At 59.0% G+C, this 6,965-nt stretch overlaps 1 long non-coding RNA gene across 1 annotated transcript; it reads left to right on the top strand.

Moving 5' to 3' along the window:
• The first annotated feature begins 359 nt into the window (after positions 1-359).
• Positions 360-5,490, top strand: LOC308254729. The gene is made up of 3 exons (XR_013961247.1): positions 360-639; positions 769-892; positions 2,994-5,490. It is a non-coding gene; the product is annotated as an uncharacterized lncRNA (long non-coding RNA).
• The last annotated feature ends 1,475 nt before the right edge of the window (positions 5,491-6,965 follow it).

The raw sequence follows: 6,965 nt of genomic DNA, 5'->3' as shown, positions 1-6,965 counted from the left end.
TGGCGCAGCCCCTTCCCGGCCGGCGGAGCTTGGGAGAGGGACTCAACGTCTCTGGAGCCCCGGTTTCCTCACCTGGAAAACAGGGGTGATCATTGTACCCGCTCCCTTTCCAGGGTTGCATGAGGAGGAAAGGGAGGATGCACGCTCAGCTACGTGCACCTGGCAGGCTCCCGAGAGACGGGGTCTCCCTCCTGCTTCTCCTGCCCCAGGGTTCTCCCCTCGGGCCTAGCCGCTCATTTGCTTTAACCAACATCTCGCGGGCTGCGGCCCCTTTAAGACAGCCTTGGAGGACCCGGTCTCAAAGCCGCGGGCGACCCTCTAGCTGCCGTTTCTATGGTACGTCGTCACTTCCGGCCGGAAGTGCGCGTCTTCTCGGGTTTCGGCGCGAGGGTAGGAGTATGTGGAGGCGCGTGCTCGTTCGTCTCCGAGGGGAGGTTCCTGCTCGGCTCCGGCGGTCGCCGGTCCTGGACCCGGGGTGACGCGGGCCTGTGGCTGCCACCGGCGCTAGCGAAACCCCGCCGATAGCGGGAGGCCCCTGCTCGCGGCCCGGGACTTCAGGGGCGGCTCCCCGCCTAGGAACGGGGACTTGGACCGAGGAGGCCGAGGGAACTGGGCAGACTCAGGGCCCCCAAGTTTGAGGTGAGCGGTTGCAGGAGGCGCCGCAGACGCCGGCAAAGCCTCCGGTCCCCGGCTGGGCGGCCCGCGCGGTTTCGGGGAGCGTGTAAACCCCGAATGAATCGGACCCTCCTTATTACTCTCTTTCCCCAGGGTGTCCTCGGAAAACGAGGAGTCGCCAGCCCCCGGCGGCCGGGGGAAGAAGGCGTGCGACGACGGCTGCCTCCTGCTCCTCGTGAAGAGAACATTGGGATTGAGCGCGGTGTGGGGGATCCAGGTATGTCAGGCGTGGGACGGGGTGTCTGCAGGCCTGGGGACGGGGTGTCGGCAGGCGCGTGGTCTGGGGAAAGGCTCCTGTGTTGCTGAACCTGCCCCGTTGCGGGTGCAGCCTCGTACCTGGCAGCCCTACCCTGACCTAAAGCAAATTCCCGGGAGGAGTTCTTCCTGGGTTTTGAATTTGCAGTAACAGGTGTGAACATTCTAGAAGCAGTTTGATGATCATGTATGATACTGCAAACAAGACGTCACCTTGGAAGGAGAACTGCTGTGGTTAGTAACCAGAGAGCAGGTCCTTTTCAAAAACCCGTTAACAGTGTCGATTCAATAAATATCTACTGTCACTTTGGCCCGGCCCCACCCTCATTGTTAGGGGCACGAACCAGCCCTGGCCCTTGTTCTCAGGGCCTACAGCCCAGTGGGAGAGACGAGATGATGGCTCTGAAGAGGGTGAGGGGACTGCTGGGAAGGGAAGTACGGTTTTCCAGGAGAACGTGTATCCCCAGGAGCCTGGCGGCGGCTGGAAGACATTGCTGAGGATGGATTCTGAAGGATGAGTAGGAGTTCGGTGGGCAGGCCAGGGGGCTGCATGTGCAAAGGCCCGGTGGTCTAGCAAGTGTGGCTGGTGGGTGAACTGGAAGAAGGCCGTGGTAGCCGAGAAAGCAAGGTGGAGAAGGGTGTGGAACAAGCTGAGGAGGTGGGGAAGGGCCGGACCATGCAGGGCCTGTGGCTCACGGGAGCGTTTGAGTCTTGCCTAAGAATATGGGGGTCGTCATGGGTTTTAAACGTGGGTGATGTGTTGAAATCTGTAATTTCAGAAGAACACTGTTTGCAGAACAGCACTGAGAGGCCATTTTGCAGTGATGGGCATGGTCTGTGCCAGGGGTCCTCAAACTTTTTAAACAGGGGGCCAGTTCCCTGTCCCTCAGACCGTTGGAGGGCCGGACTATAGTTTAAAAAAAAAACTATGAACAAATTCCTATGCGCACTGCGGGCCCGGGACGCGTCGGCTGCTAAGCAGGACAGGCAGCGGCACCCGGCGGGCCGGATAAATGTCCTCGGCGGGCCGCATGTGGCCCGCGGGCCGCAGTTTGAGGACGCCTGGTCTGTACCCTCACAGTCCGGTAGAGCGGCCACCAACTTGCAGTGTGGCTGGTGCCACAGGAACTGGCTTTTAAAATGGAGCAGCCGCTGCGTTGGACAGTGCGGGGCTAGAGTGTATTGGAGGGCGTGGTGACACCCCACGGGGACCATGACATGGGTGTCCTTCTACATCTGCTGCTCCTCCTCCCCGGGAAGGCCGAGACGGCTTTCGCTCTGGGGAGCGTCCGTGTTGACCTCCCGAGGATCCCACTTGGAGCGACTGCTGTGGAACCGCAAGTGTACTTTCCTGGCTGTCGGTCAGCCTGCTCCTTGGGAAGCGGCTTCCTCTCTCCCGTCTTCGCCTGATTGGTTGCCAGCACATGGGGAGTGACATCTTCGGCGCATCTCAGTGCCTGCGGTGGTCAGAGCACTGGGACCGAGCCAGGCCGGGCTGTAAACAAGAGTGGTCCCTGGTGGCAAGGGCTTAGATCTGGAGAGGCGGGCGGCGGTGAGGGCTGGGAACATGGGGAAGGGGGACCCATCAGGGTGTGACCCTGTAAAGGCTGTTTGCAGCTGATGAAACTGGAGACAAAAGGCAGGAAGCACGGAAGTGCTTGAGAGGATGTGAGGAGCTCAGGAGCTGGGGAAGGACTGGGGAAACATGCGGCGTGAGGAAGGGAGGAAGATGCAGGAATGGAGAGGCTGGTGTTGGGTGATGGGGCTGTCAGTGCAGGCCGGTTCCCGAGGAAGGCCCAGGTGGTGGTGTGCACATTGCAGCCTGGAGAGGATGGGTAGGGGGGGCCACTGCCTGGAAGTAGGAGGGTACCAGCTGACCCCGAAGACTTGAAAAGAAGAGGGGCTGATGGAAGCAGGGTCACCACGGGGCACCGTCCACACCATATTACCGGTGGAGGTGGAGTTTAGATCTTGGAGGGCACTTGGTGGCACTAAGTGTAGCTTCTCTGAATGCTGGGCTGCTGAAGTAGAGTGGAAACTGACCAAGTGCGCTTTCTTCGCAGGTGAGTTTCCCGGAACACGGTGAGAACCTGTCTGGGGCCTGAGATGTTGGTTTTAGGACCTGCCAGGTCTGTTGGTTGAAGCGCTGACCACATCATTTGTGAATGCTGCCTGCACAGGACCCCGTCTGTGTGGGTGTGAATAAATGGAGTCGGACTCCAAGGAGACTTCTCACTCACTCTGTTTTCTGTGCCAGTGACGTGTCTGTGCGTCGCCTCTGCTTCTGAGATCTGTTCCCCAGGAAAGTGACTTACAGAGCCTCTTCCTCAGGAAGTGTGAGCGCTGGGGGCCTGTCACCCTCGGGAGTGTGAACTGTCCAGAAATGACATCGCCCTGCTAAGCTGAGGGGAAGGGGCTGGCTGGTGTAGGTCAGGGTGGTGGTCACCTTGTTCAGAGGAGCCATGTCCCTGTTTACCTTGATTTCTTTGGTAAAATGGGCCAGTGATCATGATGGTGACTCCCGCCAGGTGGGCCTGGTGAGGGTTCACCATGAGCAGGTCCAGTGACGCCTCGGGAGCACTTCGGACGTGTGCGTGACCGGCGCTCATCGTCAGTTATGCTCGCCTGGAACCCCAGAGCATTGCCAGCTCTGACCTGGGTGCTGCTGTGTGGGAGAGTTCGGGGTCCGGGGTGCTGCCTGCTCCCGAGGTGGGGTTTCTGTGGGCTCTGGGCCTTTTCACCCTCGTCATGTTCACGTTTGGGCCACTGACTACATGCTTGTCTTTCGAGGGAGGAAGTGCCATGATTGGCTGTCACACATCGTGTGAGATGTGGCGGGTGCTGGGTAATTGGTACACAACTGGTTATTCTGGAATAAATGTGGATGCCCAGTCGCTGCCTCTCGAGTGCAGATGTTGCTTCCTCGTGGTGGCTGCGGGGCCGCCTTGCCTGTCGGGCCTGGTGTCAGTCTGGCCCAGCAGCTGTGGGCCGTGTCTGCAGTCCCGGGTGGGGAGCCGGGGCGGCCTTTGGTTTGGCAGGTTAATCAGAAGCGTTAGGTCCTGATCAGATTCCCCTGAGCTGTTGCCTCGTATTTCTAGCGTGACGCGGTGCATACGAAGAGCCGAGTGTCCTTCGCCTGCCTCTGCTTTCTCATTTGCTGGGACATTGATCGACCGAGGAGGGTACTGAGTATCCCCACTGGTCGGTCTTGGACTTGGGGTGGAAGAGCCTGCCGGGAAGAGGGAGGTGAGGACGAGGAGTGACTGTCCTGCGCTGGGGATACTAAGGAACAGTTACAGCCAGTCAAGGCCTTACACTTCTCTCTTTGTCCACCAGGGGACGCAGCCTCACACCAGACTGTCCCCTTTCGTAACTTGAGGCAGCTTTTTGGGTTTTCTTCTGTAATTTAGCCAGGACCTTATTTCACTGGGAAGTTATGTAGGAAGTTCATGTGCAGGGCTGGGCTCTTTCTTCGGAATCTGCCAGGGTGCCCGGTGGCATACAGTTCCAGGGAAGTGTTAAGATGTCACGTGGACCCCCGAACCAGACGCAGTCAGGGGACGTGGCCGGGCCCGCGGCACTGGGGGATGAGAGTGCGTTCCATGTGGCTTTTCGTGGAGATTCTCTGCGGGTGACGACGGCCGGTTTCACTCAGCGCAGCCTGAGGAAGAGGAGAGTGGGTGCAGCGCACAGCAGTATCTGAAGTCCCAGCTGGCGTGTCACACGGGTGTAAGGGGCTTCAGGGCGGCCAGAGCATTGCTCATACTTGGAATCGGAAGGTACGTGTCAAGACCGAGCAGAGGTTGTTGGAGCCGGTGCGGCTTCGATGGCTGGCCCGGAGAGGGAGGCTTCCGGCTCTGGAAGTGGAATCCGTGCAGAGCTGAATGTGCTCTGGCTCCCGAGCCCGGACACAGCTTTCTGCCAGACCAGACCGACGTCGGAACACGCACTCACCGCCGGCCACCTTGGGCTTCCCTTCCAGTGCGGGGAGATGAGGTGCGGGGGCTTTGGGAAAGGAATCCACGGGGCCGGGGGGCGGGGTGTGGGGGCGGGATGCAATTTTAGGTGGGGTAGTCAGGAAAGGCCCCAATCCTAAGGTCAGGGAGTAAGTCATGTGACAGCCTGGAAGTATATTCGAGGTCGAGGGAACAGCCAGTGCACAGGTAGCCGGTCCAGCCAATACGGAGGAGCGTGAACAAGGGGTTGTGAGGGGGTGGGAGCAGCCGCACCAGGTCTTGCAGGGCCTTGTAGAAAAGTGTGGCTTTTACAATGAGAAGCATCAGTAGCTCATTTTCTCCTCATCTTTTAGGGACCCTTTCCCCTAACGGTAGGCTACGTTAGAAGTACTTCCTGCCCTGACCGGTTTGGCTCAGTGGATAGAGCGTCGGCCTGCAGACTGAAAGGTCCCAGGTTCGATTCCGGTCAAGGGCATGTATCTTGGTTGCGGGCACATCCCCAGTGGGGGGTGTGCAGGAGGCAGCTGATGGATGTTTCTCTCTCATCGATGGTTCTAACTCTCTCTCCCTCCCTTCCTCTCTCTGTAAAATCAATAAAATATATTAAAAAGAAAAAAAAAAGCAAGTACTTCCTGTCTGTGCTGACAGATTGGCCCATTGAGCCGACCCCAGGTCTGCAGCGGGAGCGCTCTCCCCCCTGGCAGCTGTAGGAGGCTTGCTCTTGGCTCTGCTGAATCCTGACGGGGGCGAGTGACATGGAAAAACAGCATTTGGATGTGACACGTCAGTTCCTGCAACCGACCTCGTGCCTTCACCTCGTAGGCGAAGCCAGAGAGGCCTGCACGTGTCTGCCCACCTCAGAGGGGCAGGGACTCGGCCCCTTGGTGCCCTGCATGCCTCCCCAGGGAGCCACCCTCTGTATGCCTGCCTGTTTGCACCTCGGAGGAACTGTGTGCTTGCTTGCTGTTCCCACAAAGGGCAGGTAAGTTGTATTGAAGTCATGTCAACGGCTGTCCAGAGGGCTCCCCGGGTGCATTCTCACCTGGCTGCACGTGATGAACGCATCTAAAACAGTTACTCGTCCCAGTACTTCTTCAGATGAGTTACGCAGCTACAGCAGGAAACTGTTCTCTCATTGCACATTGAATGGGAGCGGGCCGCCCGAGCTGGCGGAGGGTCACGTGTCTCCCGGGCCGTCCCGCCCGCTGTGCAGTGTGGTTCGCAGCGCCGCTCAGAAGGGCAGCCGCCATCAGCAGGACGTTGAGAATGTCGCGTGGAATTAAAATAAGACCTGTACCTCCTTGGCACCACAAATTCCTTGTCAACAAAACCACGGCTTGGGTTTTTGATGCTGACCCTGCTTGAGGCGGCTGTCCCCGGCAGGAGCGTTTCTTTAAGTCAGGCCTGACGTGTGTGCCCACGTGAGCTACGGGCCGAGCTCCCGCAATGGCCTTCACTAACGTGCTGTCCTTGTTCCACATTGCTTCAGCCCTTGGAGGTTAACGAGGGAGGTCAAAAGAGGATATTAAGTCAAGATGAACTAAAGGGTTCACTTCCTCTGGTCGTTTGAACTGTGTGCCACACTGCCTGGTGTTTGACTGATTTTTCCCTGAAGTAATAACGCGCTGGTGACATCATCGTGGGATCAGGGGCTGTTCCCCCGTCCCACCCACCCCGTCTCACAGGCCTCCCCCAGGATCGTTTCCAGGTCGCTTAGCTCGGTCTTCCAAGCCCCCCCCCCCCCCCCGTTCTGAGTAGCAGGTTGTGCCGCCCCTTTGGGCTCACTCGCCTTCGCCTGCTGGCTTGCTCTCTGGTGGATTCTCGCTGCCCGGCGACCTCCTCCGCGGCGTCCCCTCCCGCCACCCCGTGGGACTGCTTGCTGCATTGCAGTCTGTGTGGGTGATGCACCTACCGGGTCCCCAGCGCCTGGTGCGCAGCTCTCTGCATTTCCTTCTTCTCCCTTCGTGGTCTTGCTGTTTCCTGGCTGGGCTTTCCCTGCACCTCTTGTCCTGGGAGCCTCGGCAGAGCTTCACCCAAGGTCAGCACAGTGAGTGCTCTGTCTGTTCCCATTTCATAGAC

Source organism: Plecotus auritus, assembly GCF_963455305.1.
Source record: "Plecotus auritus genome assembly, chromosome: 7".
Classification (NCBI taxonomy): Eukaryota; Metazoa; Chordata; class Mammalia; order Chiroptera; family Vespertilionidae; genus Plecotus; species Plecotus auritus.
This window is presented reverse-complemented; position numbering and strand designations above follow the sequence as displayed.